This window comes from Triturus cristatus, chromosome 6 (genome assembly GCF_964204655.1).
Source record: "Triturus cristatus chromosome 6, aTriCri1.1, whole genome shotgun sequence".
NCBI classification, from domain to species: Eukaryota; Metazoa; Chordata; class Amphibia; order Caudata; family Salamandridae; genus Triturus; species Triturus cristatus.
The window spans coordinates 129,150,669-129,170,245 of record NC_140589.1 but is presented as its reverse complement, the minus strand read 5'-3'; the positions used below and the strand labels follow the sequence as shown (position 1 = coordinate 129,170,245).

The 19,577-nt window shown below is 40.1% G+C and overlaps 1 protein-coding gene across 1 annotated transcript in view; it reads left to right on the top strand.

Annotated features, from left to right (window-relative positions):
* The first annotated feature begins 17,820 nt into the window (after positions 1 to 17,820).
* LRFN2 (leucine rich repeat and fibronectin type III domain containing 2) overlaps positions 17,821 to 19,577 on the top strand; it is an 801,499-nt gene continuing 799,742 nt past the window's right edge. The window contains exon 1 of the mRNA XM_085610350.1: positions 17,821 to 17,900. The gene's annotated coding sequence lies outside the window, so the exon portion shown is untranslated. The remainder of the gene's footprint in view (positions 17,901 to 19,577) is intronic.

The following is a 19,577-nucleotide window of genomic DNA, read 5'->3' as shown; positions in this document are numbered from 1 at the left end:
CATCGGCTGCATAATCTGCAGATTTTAACAAATAAATGTGTTACTAGCTCTAACAGATCAAAAGTTGCTTAAACACTCTGTAAAGCATGCTGCTGCACAGTGGAAGGCTCTTCACAGATGGTGGCTGGTCTAACTTCTGCTGCTTCTTGCTGTATTTGCGTGTACACTGGTACTAATGAGATGAAACCTCTGCCCTATCTGTGTTCACACGTGTAAAAAAGGCAAAATAATGAAGTAATACTATCACAAAATTTGCTGTATTACCCGCCATATTTTGTCTTTTTCTGTCACAAAAGTTAGTTTACCTTGCCACATAATTTGGTCCTCTCCTGCCACAAAACTCGCAGCCCTGCCCTCTGGTGGTACACACAGACATCTGCAGAGATTGCATTTGCCAACTGAGGTTTCATAACATAAAAGAGAGCATTTCCCATTGGTGAGTGTTAACCTGCATATATTTTTTATTCAAGTGTTATGTGTTTTTTTCTGCAGTTACCTTATGGTGAAGAAACAACAAAATAATTTCAGAAGTAAAAGCTCCCATGTGGCTATTTAAATAAGGCCAGGCTACTCAGAATATAGGCTTTAGCGTCTGTTCAGTACATCATGTTCTTAATATCTATGTTTCCACATCTTTCGCTTTCTGTTTACAGATAAACTACTATTTTCAAGGCAGCAAGGGCACCTAGGACATGAATTTATAGTATTTTAGCTAAATTGTTTCAACAAAATAGAATGGAAAGATATGAAGTGCTTATTGAAGCCTTATAGATTGCCTTTTATAGATAAGTCCTCGAAAGCAAAGCGCGCATCTTAGGTAGCTGTGATGATCACCAAGGGCTGTGCTTCCTGGCACGTATACGCAGCCGGAAGGCGTGAATGCCTTTAATGTGTTCCTTATTGAGTTTTAAAGGCAGCACAGACTGAGAGTGTTGAAAGTGCACAGGCAGGAAGCATATCTGACACTCCTTACTGTGTAGGGTATTGATTACACTCTCTGATGGGAAAGTTAGTTAGGAGGAATGTGGTTCTCTCTGAAACACTTTTAACTCCTTGCTGTCAGGAGAGGGGTTTTGACTAAAACATTTGAGCAGGTAGCTATTATATGAAAACTATAATTATTATCTCAACCACTCTGATTCAGAGTTTGCAACAGCAAAAATGCTTTTTCAAATTTAATCAATCAATATAAAGGGGGTCCTAAAAAATCTTCGGAGCGGAAAAGCCTGCGGCCCGGATGGCCTCCCGGCAGAATTTTTTTAACGTTTTTTGTAGTGCCATCTTGGATACCAGAGTCAGTCAGATATGGGAATATAGTCAGTTTTTTTAAAAAGGGAAAAGACAGTGAGGACCCGAATTCTTACCGCCCCATCACATTATTGAACTCTGGCTTCGCATTTGATTCACCCTGACCAAAATGGTTTTATAGCAGGTAGGCAGTTGGGCACAAATACGCACTATTTAACAGAAGCGTTAGACTATTTTGAGACTCAGAGGATACCGGCACTGGTCCTCCGTTTAGATGCCGAAAAAGCATTTGACCTAGTCGTCTGGGAGACCCTATTTTTTATTTTGCAAATTTCGGCATACCTCCTAAAATTACAGGGTTGTTTCGGAATTTATATCTTAATGCTGAAGCCAACGTAATTATTAACACCTCGGAGGCCGGCAAGGTCAAGGTTAAACGGGGGACTAGACAAGGCTGCCCACTGTCGCTGGTATTATTCGCCTTTTTTATCGAGCCATTAGCGATTGCAATCAGGAATAGTATTGCTTTCTGCCCCCCACTTCCAACTATGATGAAATTAAAATTATACGCCGATGACATCATGCTTATTATAAAGCCCCTGAAGGAGGTCCAAGCAAAAACTTTTAAGATCTTTGAGGAATTTGAAACATTAGGTGGATATAAAATTAATAAAAAGAAAACCGAAATTATACAGTGTGGTGGAGCATCTTTGGATTTACACCCCGATATTCTTTCCTGCTTAAATACTAAACCTAAGAGGTATATGGGTGTTTATTTTTCTGAGCAAATAACTGACTTATATGACCTTAACTTTGCCCCACTTCTGCGAAAAGTTCAGGATTTATTTCTTCGATGGAGCTCTCTTCCATTAACCATCTTGGGTGGGGTTGCACTGATTAAAATGTCTGTCCTTCCACTATTCAACTTCCTCTTTTCGGCGATCCCCTGCATTTTAATAAGCTCCTTTTTTACTAAAATAGAGTCTAAGTTTACAACTTTCCTTTGGGCAAAAAAGGCCCCGCGAATTGCACTTAGCACTTTATATGAAGAATAGGAACATGGAGGATTAGCTCTCCCGAATCTTTGGGATTATTACTTTGTATATTTTGCACAATATATATCCAGATTTAAGCCGCAACAACAATCAAATCTTTTTTATTAACTATTTTATGAATTTAATTTGCAAGGAAAATCAGATCCACTGCCCATTAATAATTTTTAAATTACCAAAATTGGTCCGATATAAGTGTTTACAATGGTTTTTCCAAAAGCGACAGGCTCTCTATAGAAGATATTCCATCCCCGTAATCAATTCCTCAACCCCACTATCCGGCCCTATCTCATTATCTGGGATCAGAGAATCTTCAGTAGTAACACAAAAATGGGCCAATGCCGGATTCCGGAAAATCTCAGACTTTTCGAGGAATGATAGATGGCTGAGCATAGCTGAAATGTCTAATTTAATTGTTAATGATTTCCTTCTTCTTGGGTCATATAATATATTTAGTAAATTCCTCAGTAAACTTGATCTGGCTCAGATATGTGAACGGAAATACGTAGTGGATGAATTATTTAGGTGACACTGCATTTAAGAAACCTGGGGAATGGAAAAAGTGTTTAGCCTCAACCAAGGGTATTGGTCTTGAGCAGAAGGCTATTATGAAATGGGCTAAACACGAGGAGTTGGATATTTCAACAAGTATGTGGTCAGCAGTTGACAATCTTAATTTTAGTACATTAAGGGGAGCCAATTGGTGAAGGATGTTGTTTTTTAGTAGATGGCAACTCTATAGAACGCCCCTTTTCTTATCTAAAATGTATACCAACCAATCAGCACAATGCTTCCGCTGCTCTAACCATCCTTTAGCCAGTTGGGCACACATTATATTACAATGCCCTTTGATTCAGAGGTTTTGGAAGGATATTTTCTCTCATTTGGAACGTGAATGCAATATTTCAATAGGATTGAGCACTTGGCTAATAATACTTGGCTTTGACCCAGACCTCCTTCTTCCAGACAAGCTTGTTAAATTATTATATATTGCAATGGCCGTAGCTAGATCACTTCTGCTTCAGAGATGGAGATCAGATCTTATACCATCTGTCCATGAATGGGCCCGGAAAATGAAGCGAGTTAAAAAAAAGCGAACGAGCCTATGCTTCACGAATTGGGGGTCTTAAGAAGTTTGAGAGAATCTGGGCAGCCTATTTTGATTAAGATCTTTAAATTCAATGTAAAATCTTTTTAGGAGGTACCCCCATTATCCCTGATATTTAGGTCTGGTTACCTTCGGATTTTGATTTATTATGTAAACATCTGACAGGTTTTCTCTGAATCAGTTACATCATTGAATTTTGGAGGATTTATTATGCTCTACACACTCGCTGAGTTTTATTTATATGTTACGATATCCAAGATTTAATCCTTTATTCAGTTTTCAGTTTTAATCTACGTTTGGAAATGGATACTGTGTTCTTTGTCCTTCATATAATAATTTAAATTTTTATGCTGCTTATCTTTTGGGATTTTGAGATTTACTCCCTCTTGGTAAATTTGTGCTATTTATTAACTATGTGTTATTATTATTGTATTTAATGAATTACTATGGATGTATTTATGGATACTAAAATGTTTGTTATATGGATTTCGATAAAAAATATATATAAATCTTTATTCAATTATGCAACATAATCATAAAAGATAGAAACATAAAAGCCATATAAATACCTTAAAAACATTCAAATATACAGTCCACCGTATTTCGATTGCCCTTTCTTTAGACATTAGGTACAGTTCGAGGAAAGTAGGCCAGCCTATAATTCAAATTGTTATAAGTTAGGTGCACATTCTTTTATTCCTTTTAAATAGGTGGTGACCACCAACATCACCACATGATGAGGTAAGGACTGTAAATGTAATAAGGCAGGTCAAAACTGAATAAAACCCCTTGATTTTAAAAGTGGTAATAAATACTTCTTACGCAAAGAATCATAAAATTTACAGAATAAGTGTATTAGGGTATGGGGCGAGCAACCGTCACAGGGACAGGTTAAAAGTGCCTGGAGATCATACTGACCTGGGGGAAAACAGATCATTGTATGGATAGAACCCAAACAAAATTTTGCAAGCAATGATTTGTCCCGAGGATGTCTAACAGCTATAAGGTACTGTTCGATGCCTGTAACAGTTTTCAGGAGCAGGCAGGATCTGTGGGAGTGTTTCAACAGCGCCCTAGCTTCCCTCTCATCCTTCAATCTATTTAAAAATCGTTCCCTAAAAAGGCTCCGATCTCCTTTTTAAGAAGGTGTGGCCTTTTAAAAAGGTCCAAATAGTCTAGGGGGTGGGTGGCAGTTTTATTATAATTTAACCACAGTATCTTGTTGCCATACATACATTTTTTCAAATGTAAAAATCCCACTGATTCCTAATACGGGATTGCGACCCTATACCAACTCAGTAGTGCCGGCTGTTAGCATGTGCGATCTGGGTCCACGCCTAGAGTGCTGACGTCCAAAGGGGCAATGGAGCTCCCTGCAGCAGTCGCTCTACGACTTTAGTCCAAACCAAAGTCTGTTTTTTGTCCGAAGGCAACTGGTGCTCTTGTCTGCTTTGTGCGTGTTTTTTTATTGGCACTCCATAATCTTGCCCCCTCACCTTCTTCCCACTCCTTTGAAAAGTCTCAATACATAGACAATCAAAGAGGATGTGTGGGAAGGGGTCCCACATTCCATTTCGTTCTCTCTGACCAAAAGCCAGCTATGCAATTTGGTATTTGGAAGGGGGATTTTCTGTGTCTTGAAAGGAAATATTTAGCCTTGGAACTGCGGTGCAGAGATAATCTTGAGATTTTTCTCAGAGGCAAAAACCTCTGGACATTTCAAGAACTATAAAAAAAATGGCTGAGTGGAGAGTGACTGTTCAACATGGAAAGGAATCCCAGACCAGAATAACATTCTGAATGTGATCTCGATTTTCACCCTTATCATCTGCTACAATGAAATCAATGCTCGCACAGCTGTCCATCCAGTTAGTTAAATTTCCGCCAAATTTGCCCCATATAATGCGATCACGAACTAAATGAGATGATAAGGCAAAAGTCAGGGTACAACAGGCATCGCAGGCATGCATTAGAGCACAGTGAGCATGTTTGTCATGTCATTAGATATAAGCATGAGAGTACTGAACCAGGAATATTTTTACAGAAGAGTATCTACATAAATATAGCGCAATATATGAAGTGAATTTTGCGCGATTGAATATTAGTTAGATATGCTCCTGCCATGGTTCGCACAAATTCAGATGCTTCTTTGGACATGCTTTATTTCAAAAATGTTTTTTTAAGAAAAAAATGGTTAATTCCCCCACAGTCACCCATTGAAAGTGGGAGGGTGGCTGGCCATCTATTGCTGGAAAGTGTCCCTTTGGACTTACTATAGACCTCAATTGACTAAGCACTTAAATGGCCTCAAATGCCCTCAAATATATGCAATAGTGCAAATTTGAGAGATAACCAGGCTTTAGACCTTCAAGACGGATTTGAAAACCCTATCCCAGAATGTTTGGATGATTTGGCTCTCCCAGAAAGTATAAAAGAATATAGCCCTAAACCTAAAGTTATGTCGTATGGAATCTCATCTCATGGGCACCAGCCTATCACTAACTCAGATAGTGATTATGACAACAATGGGATTAGTTGGACTATCTCTAAAACCCTATAGTCTTGATGAACATTTCATCTCTGCTATAAATGCCCAAATCAATGGCTGCACAGAAACAGATGCTGGTTGGTATAAAGTATAAAGTAGGCCTTTGCAAAATTTGCAGAATTTCCTTTGTAGAAATATGCAAAGAAATTAGGCCAAAATATTACATGAAATGATGCAATATTAAAAGAGATGCAAGTTTGGGATTCTGTACTATTTGTAGAGTGGAACCACCAGAAAGTGCAAAATTATGCATGAAATAAGCAACAGCCGTTTAAATTCAGTATATTTCCTTTTGGTCCTGTGTTCCCGCGATAGGTTTTTGACCTGAACAAAATCTCAATTATGTTACAAAGCATAATGCAGTAATATTGAGCATTACAAATGACAACTGGAACATGACATGCTGAAAAATAGGTAAGATTACACAGGCATAAACTCCCGTAGTCTGGAAGCAGGCTTTGGTGGTGTCACTGGCAAAGAAAGCACAGGTGGATGCCTCTACTTTATCTAATTACCATTTCAATAGTTTCCTATTTGCCTATGGTGCTAGAAAGACTAGTCAATTCTCAACTAATCCAACATTTGGAGAGCAACAATCTCGTAGATCCTTCACAAACAGGATTCACAGCAAAGAAACAGTACAGAGTCTACTCTACTGTAGTTGGTGGATGGTGTCAGCTTGCTAATAGATCACGGTCAACCGCTAAATGAATCCTTCTAGATATGTTGTTAACTTTCGATACGGTATGCAACCGACGTTTGCTGCAAAGGCTGCATAAAAATGGGATTTCACTCTTCCACTCTGTAGTGGTTTTGTTCCTTTTTCAAGTAATAGATCTCTTGGTGCAGCTGCCACCTTTTAGATCTAGCCCTCGAAATTGTCATTGTGGAGTTCCTCAGGGATCTCCTTTGAGCCTCCCTTTGTTTAATATTTATTTGGCGCCTTTGTCAAGTATCATGATAGTATGGGATTTTGAGATCGTCATGTTCGCTGATGACTTGGTTGGTTGCCTCACAGAAGGGGAAGGTGGGCTGCAGAGACAGCAAAAACAAACACTTAATGCAGATAATACAGAAATCTTACTTTTTAGGTGAGCCTATGAGTTCTGGAATGACTCTTGGTGGCTGGCATTGTTAGCAACTGCATCTAAACCAAAAAAGATGGTAAAGAATCTCAGATTCTTAACAGATAACTCTCTTTCTTTGCAAGAGTAAGTAATCAGGATTTGCACGATCTGTTTTGGTCTTTTACGGACTCGCCAGAAACTATTTTGTTGGAAATCCAGTGTCATGGAGAAGGAACATTATCCAAGCCTTGATTAAGAGCAGGTTGAACTATGGGAAGGCGTGGCATGGTGGCATTACAGACTACTTGTCCGGGCGGCTCCAGATTATTCAGAAAGCGGCAGCAAGACTGATCTGCAACAAGACTAACAGGAGATTAGCCTCGGCTTGCCTCGGTGATCTTCACTGGCTCTCAGTTCGAAAAAGATAATTTTTTTGGCTCGTGTTCCATGCACACAGAGCACTTTATGATGAGAGCTCAGTAATTCTACAGAATGGAGTAATTTTTCATAAACCTGTACGGAACCTTCGATCAGCTAACCAGGCTTTAATATCTCATAGGAGAATCATGAAATCCAGAAGGGGTGGCTGTACCTTTAATTTTTTGGCAGCAACCCACTGGAATAAGGTTCCCCAGAACTTATGCACGGAGCCAGATTTATCAGAATTTCAGGGAAAGTTGAGGACCTAGCGGTATCCACTTTAGGATCTTGACTGTAACTTAAATTTATTTAAATAAAATAACTTATCTTTGCCTGGAAATAACAAAAAGAACACTGAACTCTGAACTCTTCATTGAAGAGCTTTGCATGTTTCTGGCCATTGATTTATTGATGTAGGTAGAAACAAATGGTGCTAAATTCAAAAAGCCATACAAGGACATAAACCAAATTTTATTACCTAAATTGTCTTCAATTATGAGACACAGCTATACACATATATTGCAGGTGTAAATTGCTTCCAATGCTGCATAATTGTATGCCACTAAACCCCACTTAAAGGCCTGGCAGATCAAGATGTGCTCTGCCTTCAAAAATGCATACGCTACCCTATGCCACCCTAGAAATGGTCAATGATTTACACCAGCAAAAGGCTTGAGAAACTCCCTTTTCAGTGGGTAAAGAGGAGTGGTACACCTCCAGATCTTTGTGGTGATGTATGAAAAGGGGTTTCTCTGCTTGCTTTTTTCAGTGGCAAAAAATATGTAAAAAGTACTGCCTTTCTCAATCAGATGTTGTCTGTGCATACAGTTCAAATTTGGAGAAATTGCAAATGTCACAACATTCGCTTTAGTACGCCTGTAAAGCTGCAGATGCCCATAGACCTCTCCTTTTACAACTCTAATTGGTGTCAGCATGAAATTGATCTTGTGGAGAAGTTCTCACTGCTAAATAGCTAAAATATTTTCAAGAGCAAATAGCAAGAAAGCATGAAATTACCTTTTACTGGAATTTAAGCTTGCATCATTGAGCACTAATGGTTTAAGGCAAGAAAAATATGTTTCCAAAAATACTAGCAAATATAAAAATTAAGCAAGGATTAACACCTCTAAGTATTGAAGAAAAAAGATGCGTTACCAGACCCCAGGGAAATTGCACAGATTTTCAAGACTGCTAATTGCAGGGAAATTAGGTAAATTTCCAAAGCATTTAAGAATATGAAAATAGGATGAACAATTGTGCCTGCACACTGTAAAGCCAAGCATCTGTGTTTTCTTGTTTGTACAGTCTAAAGCAGTGTATTTTAACCTTTTGATGTCTGTGGACGTTCACTGAATCATTACTAGAATTTGAGGACCCTCACCTAGTGGCGTAGCGTAGTCAGGAAGATTCAGGGGGTGTGAATATCAAATTTCTCAACTAAAAAAGCAGTGGGCTGCAGTATGGAGGGATGAGATGACCAAGGTTTGGGGTGCACTGTTTCCATGTGGAACCTTGGCAGTACTGATTTGTCTTGGGTGGGCCTCTGTCTAGACTAGGGCATGCACAATTGTGGAGTTTTTCCAATAGAGGCATTCTGCGTAGCATGCAGAGTTCAAAAACACTTTGCTCCTCAGAGTTTTTTCCTCACTCGCGTGCGCCAACAGTAAGTTGGCGGGCGCGAGCGAGGAAAATCTTATTCCAGACCAACTCTCTTCAAGATTTTTCAACTCGGGTGGTCGTGGATGGTTGCTACCACTTGTGTTGAAAAACTTTCGACTCGCGTTGAGGAAGCTGCCGATCGAGTTGAACATCTACTCTAGCAGCAGAAAGAAGCATCACCCTCTTGCGCTGTGCATGATGCCGTTCCCGCCGATTTTACAGAGGGATAAATACCTGGCTCTAAAAATCAGCACGAACGACTCAACGTAACAACTCCGCCGCTTGTGGAACTCTGTGTAGTGCGCCAGAGTTTTTTTAACTCCCCCCAGGCTTAGTCTAGAGTCACAAGGTGGGTGAAAAACAATGGGTTGGAAATGCTACCCAGAGATTGCCACTGGTTAGACATTCATCCTATCACCTTTTTATGTGTGTGATTACCAGTAGTATGCTTGGAAACATGAGACTGTCATCGCTTTCCAGGTCTACTCCCGGCCATGTTTGAGAATTTCAAAAAATAATAAATGTACAGCCAACCATGAAGTACTTCTGTGGGTGAGGATTTACTACTTTTTTTTAGTAAACTGGTCACTAGATATATTTAAGATCCTGATCCAAAAATGAGTGAGTTAAAAAACCTTTAGGGAAAGAGAACAATGAGAAAAACCAATACAGACATAGCAGAACTGACTCAGGGCTCCCAGGTCCAACTATCAAACCAATTGAGGGGGTGTCACCCCCCAAATTAACCTGCTGAAGTTATGCCATTTGTCCATCCTCCTTAGGAAATCATGACTAAGGTCACATAGAGCGCAATGGCCAAGAGATCACCGCTCTGGAATCAATTATTTTATATGTATTTTCACTACAAGCACTCTTCTTCTTCTCTGTTACAAGACACTGTGGTGGTAGAGTTGTCAAATCGGTGCATGTCGGCAGGGCTCCATGATTCTAGTCCTTGCCTTTTACAAATCATTTTATCAAGTGACTGATGGCCCCATGTCCTGAGCCCAAGTTGTAAAGAGGATGGTGCGCAGGTAAATTAATAGGGCGAGTTGAGCAAGACCTGATGCATGAGTCTGGCTTGGCTCTAAGAGTCTGTTCATGAGCCAAGCCATGAAAACATGTGTCATGTATGTCGTGCAACACACATAAAATAAAAATATGCTACAATATCTGTATAGACAGACATTTATTAAAAGTGTTAGGGCCGATTCACAAAAGTAATCTGAGACAAAATCTCAACTTTACAACTTTCGGTATTCACAAAAGGCATTTAGGGGTTGTAAAGTTAGGAATCCTAATTATATTACTCCTAAAAAGTTAGGGTTCCCAACTTTACTACCCCTAAATGCCCTTTGTGAATACCGAAAGCTGTAAAGTTAGGATTTTGTCTCAGATTACTTTTGTGAATCGGGCCCTTAGTTTTTTATAAACATACATTCATTGCTTGACTCCCTACTGACAATGCCATTTGTAAACAAAGATGCAGTTCAGTAGTCATTCAATCCCTAAATGTGGCCTAAATTCTTATTATAGTTTGAGCAACATTACATTCTAATAAATCAAATATAAGAGGTGCTTGTACATCGCCCATCCTGAACTAAAATATTTAAAAGTGTGCTTGTATGTGATAATAAAGAAAACGGATGCTCTGTCAAATAAAATATATCCCTAGGATCACACAATTTGGACAAGCTAGGAAGTTGTTATTGATTCCAGGTTGTCTGGTTGCACATTTTGAAACTGAGCCACTAGGTGGGTATCTCTGTCCGTCTGTCTCTCTCTCTATTCCGTTTACATCACAGATCACCTTTTGTCTTTCATTCTTGGCTCCCCAAGAGAAAAACTGGCAAAGCGATAGCAGACCTAAATACAAGCAAATAATTAACTTATTTGGGAGGGGTGTCAAGCCCTAAACACCCCTACCACACCTGAAGCTACGCCCCTGCCTCACTGAGTCATTATTGAAACCTGGGATCCCCACCTCAGCAACTTCCATGAATTGATACTCAAAACTATACACAACAATACAGAAACAAGTATACATATAAAAATACACAAATATTGAATTTTTTATTTAATTTGGGATCAAATATAGAAACATTTAAATTATACTTGTAAATGGAATTTTGGAGCTTTTATAAATATAGATTTAAATTATTTCATTGATTTTGTTGTTATTAGTTTTTTTAAGTATAGCCTATATATTTAACTCAGAGTTTCTCCTAGTCAGTGCATTATTTGCAGACAGTATAGCTTGCAAACAGAGAGTAGCGGTCTTCAGTCCATGCAGTATCTTGGTAAACATTTTTAGTTAAATGTATGCGCTTTGTGCAGTGCAAACACAATATAACTGGCCCGAGCTCTGCTATGAGCCAATAAAATGATGCACTTTTCTGCAGCTAGTATTGCCTGGCAGGTTTGTCAATAAGGTATGGAGGCAGCAAATATTGTGGAATAAAGTACATAAATATCAATCGCTGAACATAAATATAGGATAATGCCCAAATACTTTATACTTTGATTATAGTTTGAAATATTTGTATTTATATATTGTTCTGTTATTCTTATACAGCCGACATGAGCTGTAAGGTAATAGAACGCGGCACACACAAAAACAGAAACGCGTAGAGAATAGGAGCAGGCACTTAAGCACAGACCCAAGAACACAGTCATAGGATGTACTTGCCAATAAGTGCTAAAAAAGGCAGCCCCAGTTGAGGATTACCTTGGAAATGGTCAAAACAAGTGTTTTGATGTGCTTCCTGAAAGCACAGAGTGTGGTTTCTTTACGTCTTTGGGTATCGATTTCCAGTCAGTGATCGTGGCCCAAGTGAAGTATTGGTTTTGGCCAGACGAGGTTCTGAATTTAGGAACGTTAGGCCAGATGTGGTGAGGCATTTTGCAGTTGTAAAGTGAAAATTTTGCAAAAACTGGTCCTTTTCGACCACAAAATGATCTTTTGGTATGCACCAAACCAAACCGCTATTCGGTAACACATAACTGAATTGCAGCTTGGGTTTACCAGTACATACCAAATCACTATTAGGAAGGGAAATGTTTAGTGTGTCCGTTCCAAATAGCGATTTGCAATTGGATGTATTAATATTTTGAGACCGAAATCTGGTCGCAAACCATTAATATTTTACTGACTACTGAAAGGTAGTGGTAACACTACCTTTAGTAGGCAAACGGGGTCCTCAAGGCACACCTTCCCCTTTGTGAATGTTGACAGAAACATTTTTAAAGAGTAGGCAGTGATGCCATGGACCTCTGTATCACTATAAAACAAGTTTCCAAAACATTTCTTTTTTTTTCAAACACATCCTGTTTTTCTTTCAGTAAAAAGGGCTGTATAAAAAAACCACAATTTAGTTTATTTAAAAGCAATCACAGACATGGTGGTCTCTGACACCAGGAGACCACCATCCCTGTGATGGCAGTGAATCACAGTGGGTCGCAATTTGTGACCTGCCTCATTAATATTCGCAGAGAAGTTCATATTGTGACCCACTATGATTTGATATTTTGGCAACTGACCTATGAGCACATAGGTTGATTCGGTTGTAAATTGTGACCAGTATTTAGCGACCAGTATTTATTACATCTGGCCCATTGAGAAGTTATATATTTGGCTTCTAATTTAAGTATGATGGTATAATACAATGCAAGATATTGTTATAAGAGGAGATAATGTTTTTTATAGTACGTTTTATAAGAGAAGATGGGTGTTTTATAGTAAGTTTGAGAATCATAACAGTGATAAGTCTACACTAGAACAATTGAACATGAAGACATATAGAGTGCTTTGTTTATTTGTGGTTACTACGATAAGAAATGCATTGACCAGTGTCAAAATATTTATTATATTGTTACGAATATTTGTAGCATTTGTTCTGTGGAAGGAAACAGTGACTCCTTCCAAAAGTTCTCTTACTTCAATATTTACATCTTACACTAGTCCCTGCTCCTGAAACGTGTCAGATTGACTTGTTACACACTGCCAGTTGTTATCCCTGTGCATATTCTTGGGTTCAGTCCATGGTGGAGACCCAGCTATACCTCATACAGGTGCAACATGTAGACCGAGTTTAGTGCAGAAAGGTAAGACATTTTAATCTGGTGGTTGGTGGCATAGTAAAACACATTAAGAATACACATTTAGATGAAGATAGAAACACACACACAACCACACAAACACCATACACACAGCAGTCATAACACCCAAATACCTAAACATAAAAAAACATGCCCAGAGCTGAACAAATACATGCAACCAGATAACCAGTAAATTATAGCCACAATTCACACTTCTAAAACATGATGAAGGAAACCACCTCTCAAAAGGAATCAGTTTTAGAAATAATTGCCCTTTGTGACATTAGTTTTTTTTTTCCAACTGTTAATGCTTTTATAGCTTCCATTCAAAATAAGTTACCTTTTTGCAACAAATATTCACACCATAATAAATGAACCAATAGATATTTACAGGGTCAGAATATGTATAAACATTTACAGAATTGTCATTATTTTCTATCGGAGAAGATAGGCAACATATGCAAACTTGCTGGCCTGTTGTTGTAACCAGCCATTTATAAGAAGAGTGTGTCTCAGGAACTCTTGAATTCCACCATCATTCCTTTGCAGGTGGTATTGACTTCCAACTTAGATATGAAAATAGGTATATCATATCTAATAGGTAAGACGTTTCTCGATCTTACAGTTTATAGACAGCCATTTAACAAATTCAATGATAAGGTAAAAAATATATAAATTTCTTACTAAATCCACACCAGATTCTGTAAATTGTATAGAAAATCACAAATGCAATTTGGAATCACAGAGACAGGAATTGCCAGCGAGAAGATTTTTGCTTTAGACTCATAATTATCTGCTGTGGTCACATAGCACTACAATGAACAAACATAGTAATGGGTATAATGCTTAAATTAATCTCAGTCACTGGTAATTACCCAGACTGCATCCCGGTCCAAGCTGAGGTGCGAAATAAGGATGTATGATGATACAACGCAAACATTTACAACACATGCCTTTACAACACAGTTTTTACATCGCAACATCAATTACAACGCATGATTTTACATCACATGCCATCACAACACATTTTTAGAAACTACATTTACAGCGCATTCCATTACAACGCATACCATTACAATGCATACCATTACAATGCATATTACTTTTAGGGCAACAGTAGGGTAAGTGTTGGATAGTGTAGGGGTAAAAATTACTATTCCCACTCCAATGAGTGTAACAGTAGGGTAAGTGTTGGATAGTGTAGGGGTAAAAAGTACTATTCCCACTCCAGTGAGTATTTACCTTATATTGCGTTGTAATGGCACGTGTTGTAGTGACATGCTTTGTAATGACATGGGTTGTAGTGACATGTGAGGTAATGGGTGCGTTTTAATGGCATGCGATGTAAAGGATGTTGCTTTGTAATGACTGCATTGTAAAGGTAGTGCGATGTAATGGCTACGTTGTAAAGGTTGTTTCCCGCGAAATAACCATGGACTGTGATATGGCCCCAAGTAAATTCCAGCAGCTACAATTAGTTTGAGCATTCCACCCATCACTTTCTTGCATTCTTCAGTGTGGCACCCTAAGTGCGACGGGTATGCCCAATAGGGGGGCCCGTCTTCACTTTGTCACTGGAACCAAGCTACCCCCAACTGAAGAACCCTAGTCAAGGAGAAACTGGTTGTGGGTTGCTTGTGTTCTAGGTCAAGGAGAACCGGGCATTGCTGTTCGGGCTGGACTGTTCTTATTAGAGCAGGGTCAAGACTGATTTGCATATGGCTGTGTGCAAACTAAGGTAGTAGGGTGAGCAAAAGAATGATGGACTTAGATGCAGCCCAAGTTATTACCAGTGGCTGAGGTTAATTTAATAACTCCAACCACCACTTTCTTATATACTCCAATACCAAACAACATTGAGAAATACAGTGCTGGCGAAATGCTTATGCAGTACAAAGTACATTCCTGATGACCAGCTTCTCACCTCAGTGTCTGCTCATCACTGTTCCCGCTGATATCCAGCCTTTGGTGGTGCCAGACAGGAAAAGTCTAGCAATATCTCAGTTCATTGGGTATGTTTTTTCCAGAATTGGACCCCTGTTTTGAGGGAAAATGGCATATGTGTCAGCAGGTCTTGCCTGTCTGCCCTCATATTCTTCTCCCGAGGCAGCTTCTGCCATAGATGGTTCAGATTTTCAGCCTAGAAAAAAGGAGTGCATTTCTTTGTAAGTATTGCAAGCTAGCTTTAACTATGATCTAGATTTAATGGAATGCAATTTGAGTGCTAGGAGCACTGGAATAATTTGATAGAACCTCTTGATTCCAGGACATATCATGCCGTTGTATTCATTCTGCTCTAAGAGGTTCCACATGGCCTACCGGTAATTCTATAGAGAGTGATTTGCAGTAATCCAGTTTGGAGAGAACATTGGCTTCAATAACTTCAGGGATAAACTACCTAATACCACAATGTTGGCAATCTGATTTACCAAAATTTGCTAAATTAGGAGCATGGACTCTGGCTAAAATGTTAATATGTTACTTAAGATTGAGCCTGTTGTCAAGAGTGTAGGAAAATGCCTTTTTGTTCATAATCATTACCATTTTTTTGGACTGGTACTGCTGTTTTTTTTACTCTTGGACTCTGCTAACCAGGTCCCAGTGCATGCGCTATAACCCCTAAAACATGTTGAAATTGGTTATCCTTCTAATTGGCACTGACCTCCAAGGGGTGGCGGCCATCACAGACAAAATGATGGTGTGGCGGGTGGAGACAAAACAGAAGAGGGAGCACGGGGCGGAAAGTTAGTAATAATACATATTCAAAAAAATAACTCACCTGAAGCCGCCGGTCGCCTCCTGTGTTGCGTCGCGCCTCCTGTCCTCTTCCTGGTCCAAGAGACCCCTGGGAAAGACTCCAATCCCCATGTTGCAGAGCAGAGCGGGGATTAGCCTGAGTGGGCTTGAAAGACTCTCTGCTCAGACCAGGTAGTCTGTGGGGTTTCTCCCAGGTAGTCTGTTCAATGCAGAGAACCTAATTGTTTGGCCAGCCTGAGATGGCTGGCCAAACACATATGCGCATTTAGGGATTGCACATAGCACTCCTCCTCCCCCCTCCCAGGCATCAGCCCTGCCCTTCCCTACAACTCTGGCACCGAGCCGGCAAATGAAAAATAAAACAATGCTTGAACATCGTATTATTTCTCATTTGCTGGCTCTGAGCCAGGCAGTGGGGCGACGATCCTCTGCCATTACGGAGGAGCTGCCGCTGCCTCTAAGTCCCTAGTAAATGGTACAAAATATACTCAGGGCCGGTGAGTTACATGTCACTAGTGGACAGCAGCACCCATTGTGCAACTCGCTGGAGTGACAGCACAAACATGACTGCAGACCTACCATTGCAGCAAGGCTGTGCAGTTTTAAATCTGCTAATTTGACCTGTCAAAATAACCCCTTTTGACAGACCTAAACCTTCCTCTTAAACATTAATAAGTCACCCCTAACTACCCATAAGCCAGCGTGCATAATATTTCAAAGTAAGACATGTAAACATTTGATGATAAACATGTCTTTACAGAGAAAAGGCTCAGAAAGTTATTTTCACTGTAGTAATGTTGGCTGTCTCATAGGAAAGCATTGGGGTATAAATTATATTTAACAATATAATCTCCATCTAAGAAACATCTCCAAATTTAATTCTTGGACTTTTTGCATCATTTATTGTAAGCCCAATTTACTGGTGAAGTCGGATTTGTACTAAACGTTTTGGAAAATGTACTTTTAGAAAATTCGTTTTTCACAACCTAAAGCCCTTGGAGACCCATTTACATGAGCTCTAACTGTCACCTGGAAGCTGAAGAGCCTCTTTGATGAGAAGTGAAATCTGTTACCAGAGCTGGACACAGTTTGTGTCTGGGGAGTTGTTTATTTACCTCTTTCACAATATTCATTTTGGCTTTGACCAGGAGCGTGATTAACTTCAGAGGCCTACTCTATCACAGGCAAATGGTACCTGAAACCTGGGCAGGGGCCTTCTTTGTCCCCCCTGTCAGGTAGGCACCAATCCCAGGGGGAGGGGAGTTGCTCCCAGAATAGGTTTGAAGTGACCACAGAGGGAGGGTTGCTCATTTCCCTGGCCACACCTCTGGGGGAGGCACACAGGTTCTGCACGAGAGAAGGGTTTAAACATCTTCGATTTGGGCAGAGGGAGGCACAGTGGGATTGTTTGCAGTAGGGTTCTCTTGAACTGCTGGAAAAGTTGGTAGGTTTACCCCTGGGAACCTTTCCCTATTGGTTACAAAGGTACCAGGCATCATCCCTCACCCACAGCTAGTGTCAGGCATTAATATGGCACCATTGGCATCCTCTTCAGAACACTACTAGACCTATCAGATCTCTTCATCCCAAAAGGCATTAATCAAATCAATTTCAGGTTTCCTTTAGTGTTGAGCACATGGAAAATGTTTGTATTTAATTTTATTTTTTAAAATATATATTTGTATTATACACTCATTTTTATGTGACTATTTGATAATTGTACTGCTAACCTATCACCGGTGTGAGCAAGCTAATTGCTCACCTCATCTTTGTACATTATATTTCTGTCTCTTGGAGGGAGGATGGGCTTTATGAAAATATTCGAAATATAATTTCAAATATAATAGTTCTCTGCATGTTTGTTTTAGGAGCATCAGAAGCCTCAACTTTGGAAATTGACCTACAGATCTTCTGTTAAGCTACATACATGATAGGAATGCTTGGTAAGTAAAACAAAAGATATTATGTCATCTGAAATGTAGTTAATGTATGAAGGCATTGTCACAATGTCAAGTTATTATTCCATGCAAACATAAGAGCTGAACAGGTCATAATGGGCCTGGGGAAACCCCCAGTGGGCTGGGGAGGGTAGAACTGCCTTCAGGGGTGGATGGGCTACAAAGACTTGAGAATCAGCCACAGCAAAAAGAATGCTACTCTGTTTTGCAATAATTAACCCCTTCGCCGCGGCAGGAATTCCGCCGCGGCGCTGGGGGGGGTTTGGGGGCAGCGTGGTGACGCTGTGCTCGTGACGGAATCGCTCCGTCACGAGCCACGGTTGAGCTGTGCTCATGACGGAGTGGTTTCGTCACGACTCCGCCCACTGCGCTAATCGCCCGCACAGGCGGGGAATTAGCGCCGCGTGGGCGGAGCGGCCGCCAACGGCCGTAGCATGACGGAACCACTCCGTCATGAGCACAGCGCAACCGCGGCTCATGACGGAGTGGTTCCGTCATGAGCGGGGAAGGGGTTAATGAGCTTCTCATCGGTAAAATGTAAACACATTTTTGTGTTTTGCAAACATTTTCGGACAATTGGGCTGCAAAGGGAATTATTTGGTCCAATTTATTTCAAAAACATAAATGGCATTTCGACATTGACCCCTCCTTCTTTCCTGCAGAAGGGTAAGGCGTGATCACTACACACTTTGTGCTATATGCGCATGGTATTAAACAGTTTTCAGGGCAGCTTTTGGGTCCCCGGCCAGCCCAGCAAACATACACGTTACCATGACAAAAACAGTGCCTGAGTCGAGATGGTCACCTTTTGTATTTATTCTGGAGCCGGTGACTCTGAGCAGGAAACAGCTTGAATCCCAGAACAGAACATTGCAAAGACGTGCACGCATCTCCTGCCACTAGAACCACCGAGCTATTGAAAGGGCTCCTTTGTTGTTTGTTTCCTTTCTTCCTATCATCCTGTGATTCAATTGCGTATTCATGCTTACTTTCCAGGGAAAACCTATTTTCCAGAGAGTAGTCTGTTTTGACGTAAATCTAATTTTCCATTCCAGTGATTTTGTCTCGTCTTTCATCTTTTTCTTTGGTGTTGTGTGCTGCTGCAGTAACAAGGAGCCCTCCCCCCTCTAGACAGAAGGTGTACTCATTTCATTTCCAGGTCTTGCATTCGAAAAGATCTTTTGATTTTACTAAATTATATGTATAATGTACTTACTTAAATTTACTTTCAGCCACCTCTCTTTATCCATTGGTATGTTGTCGTATCAATCACATTTTGCTTCCACCCTCTACAGCATAAAGCATGGGGCAATAGATCAGCCAACGTCAGGCCCTGGTTAGCTTCACTTTGGGTCACTGCATGTTTCTCTCTGGCACTGAGCACATCCGCACACAAGGTAGTTCCCTTCAATGCCAGTGCTTTAGTTTTCCTTCATAATTATTTTAGTGTGGTCTTTGTGTGTACAACCTACAACTTATCATGTGAGCACAGGGCACATTTCAGCTTTATCAGTTTCTGTTTCCTGCCAGTGCTGTTGTAAATTCCTTTTGGAGTGGTCTTCAGTTACCTTACTGCTGCTATTTCACAGCATAACAGATTGTGTCCATTTGAAACCGTTCTGTGTCAAGTAAACCTCCTTTTACTATGCACACAAGAAAGTG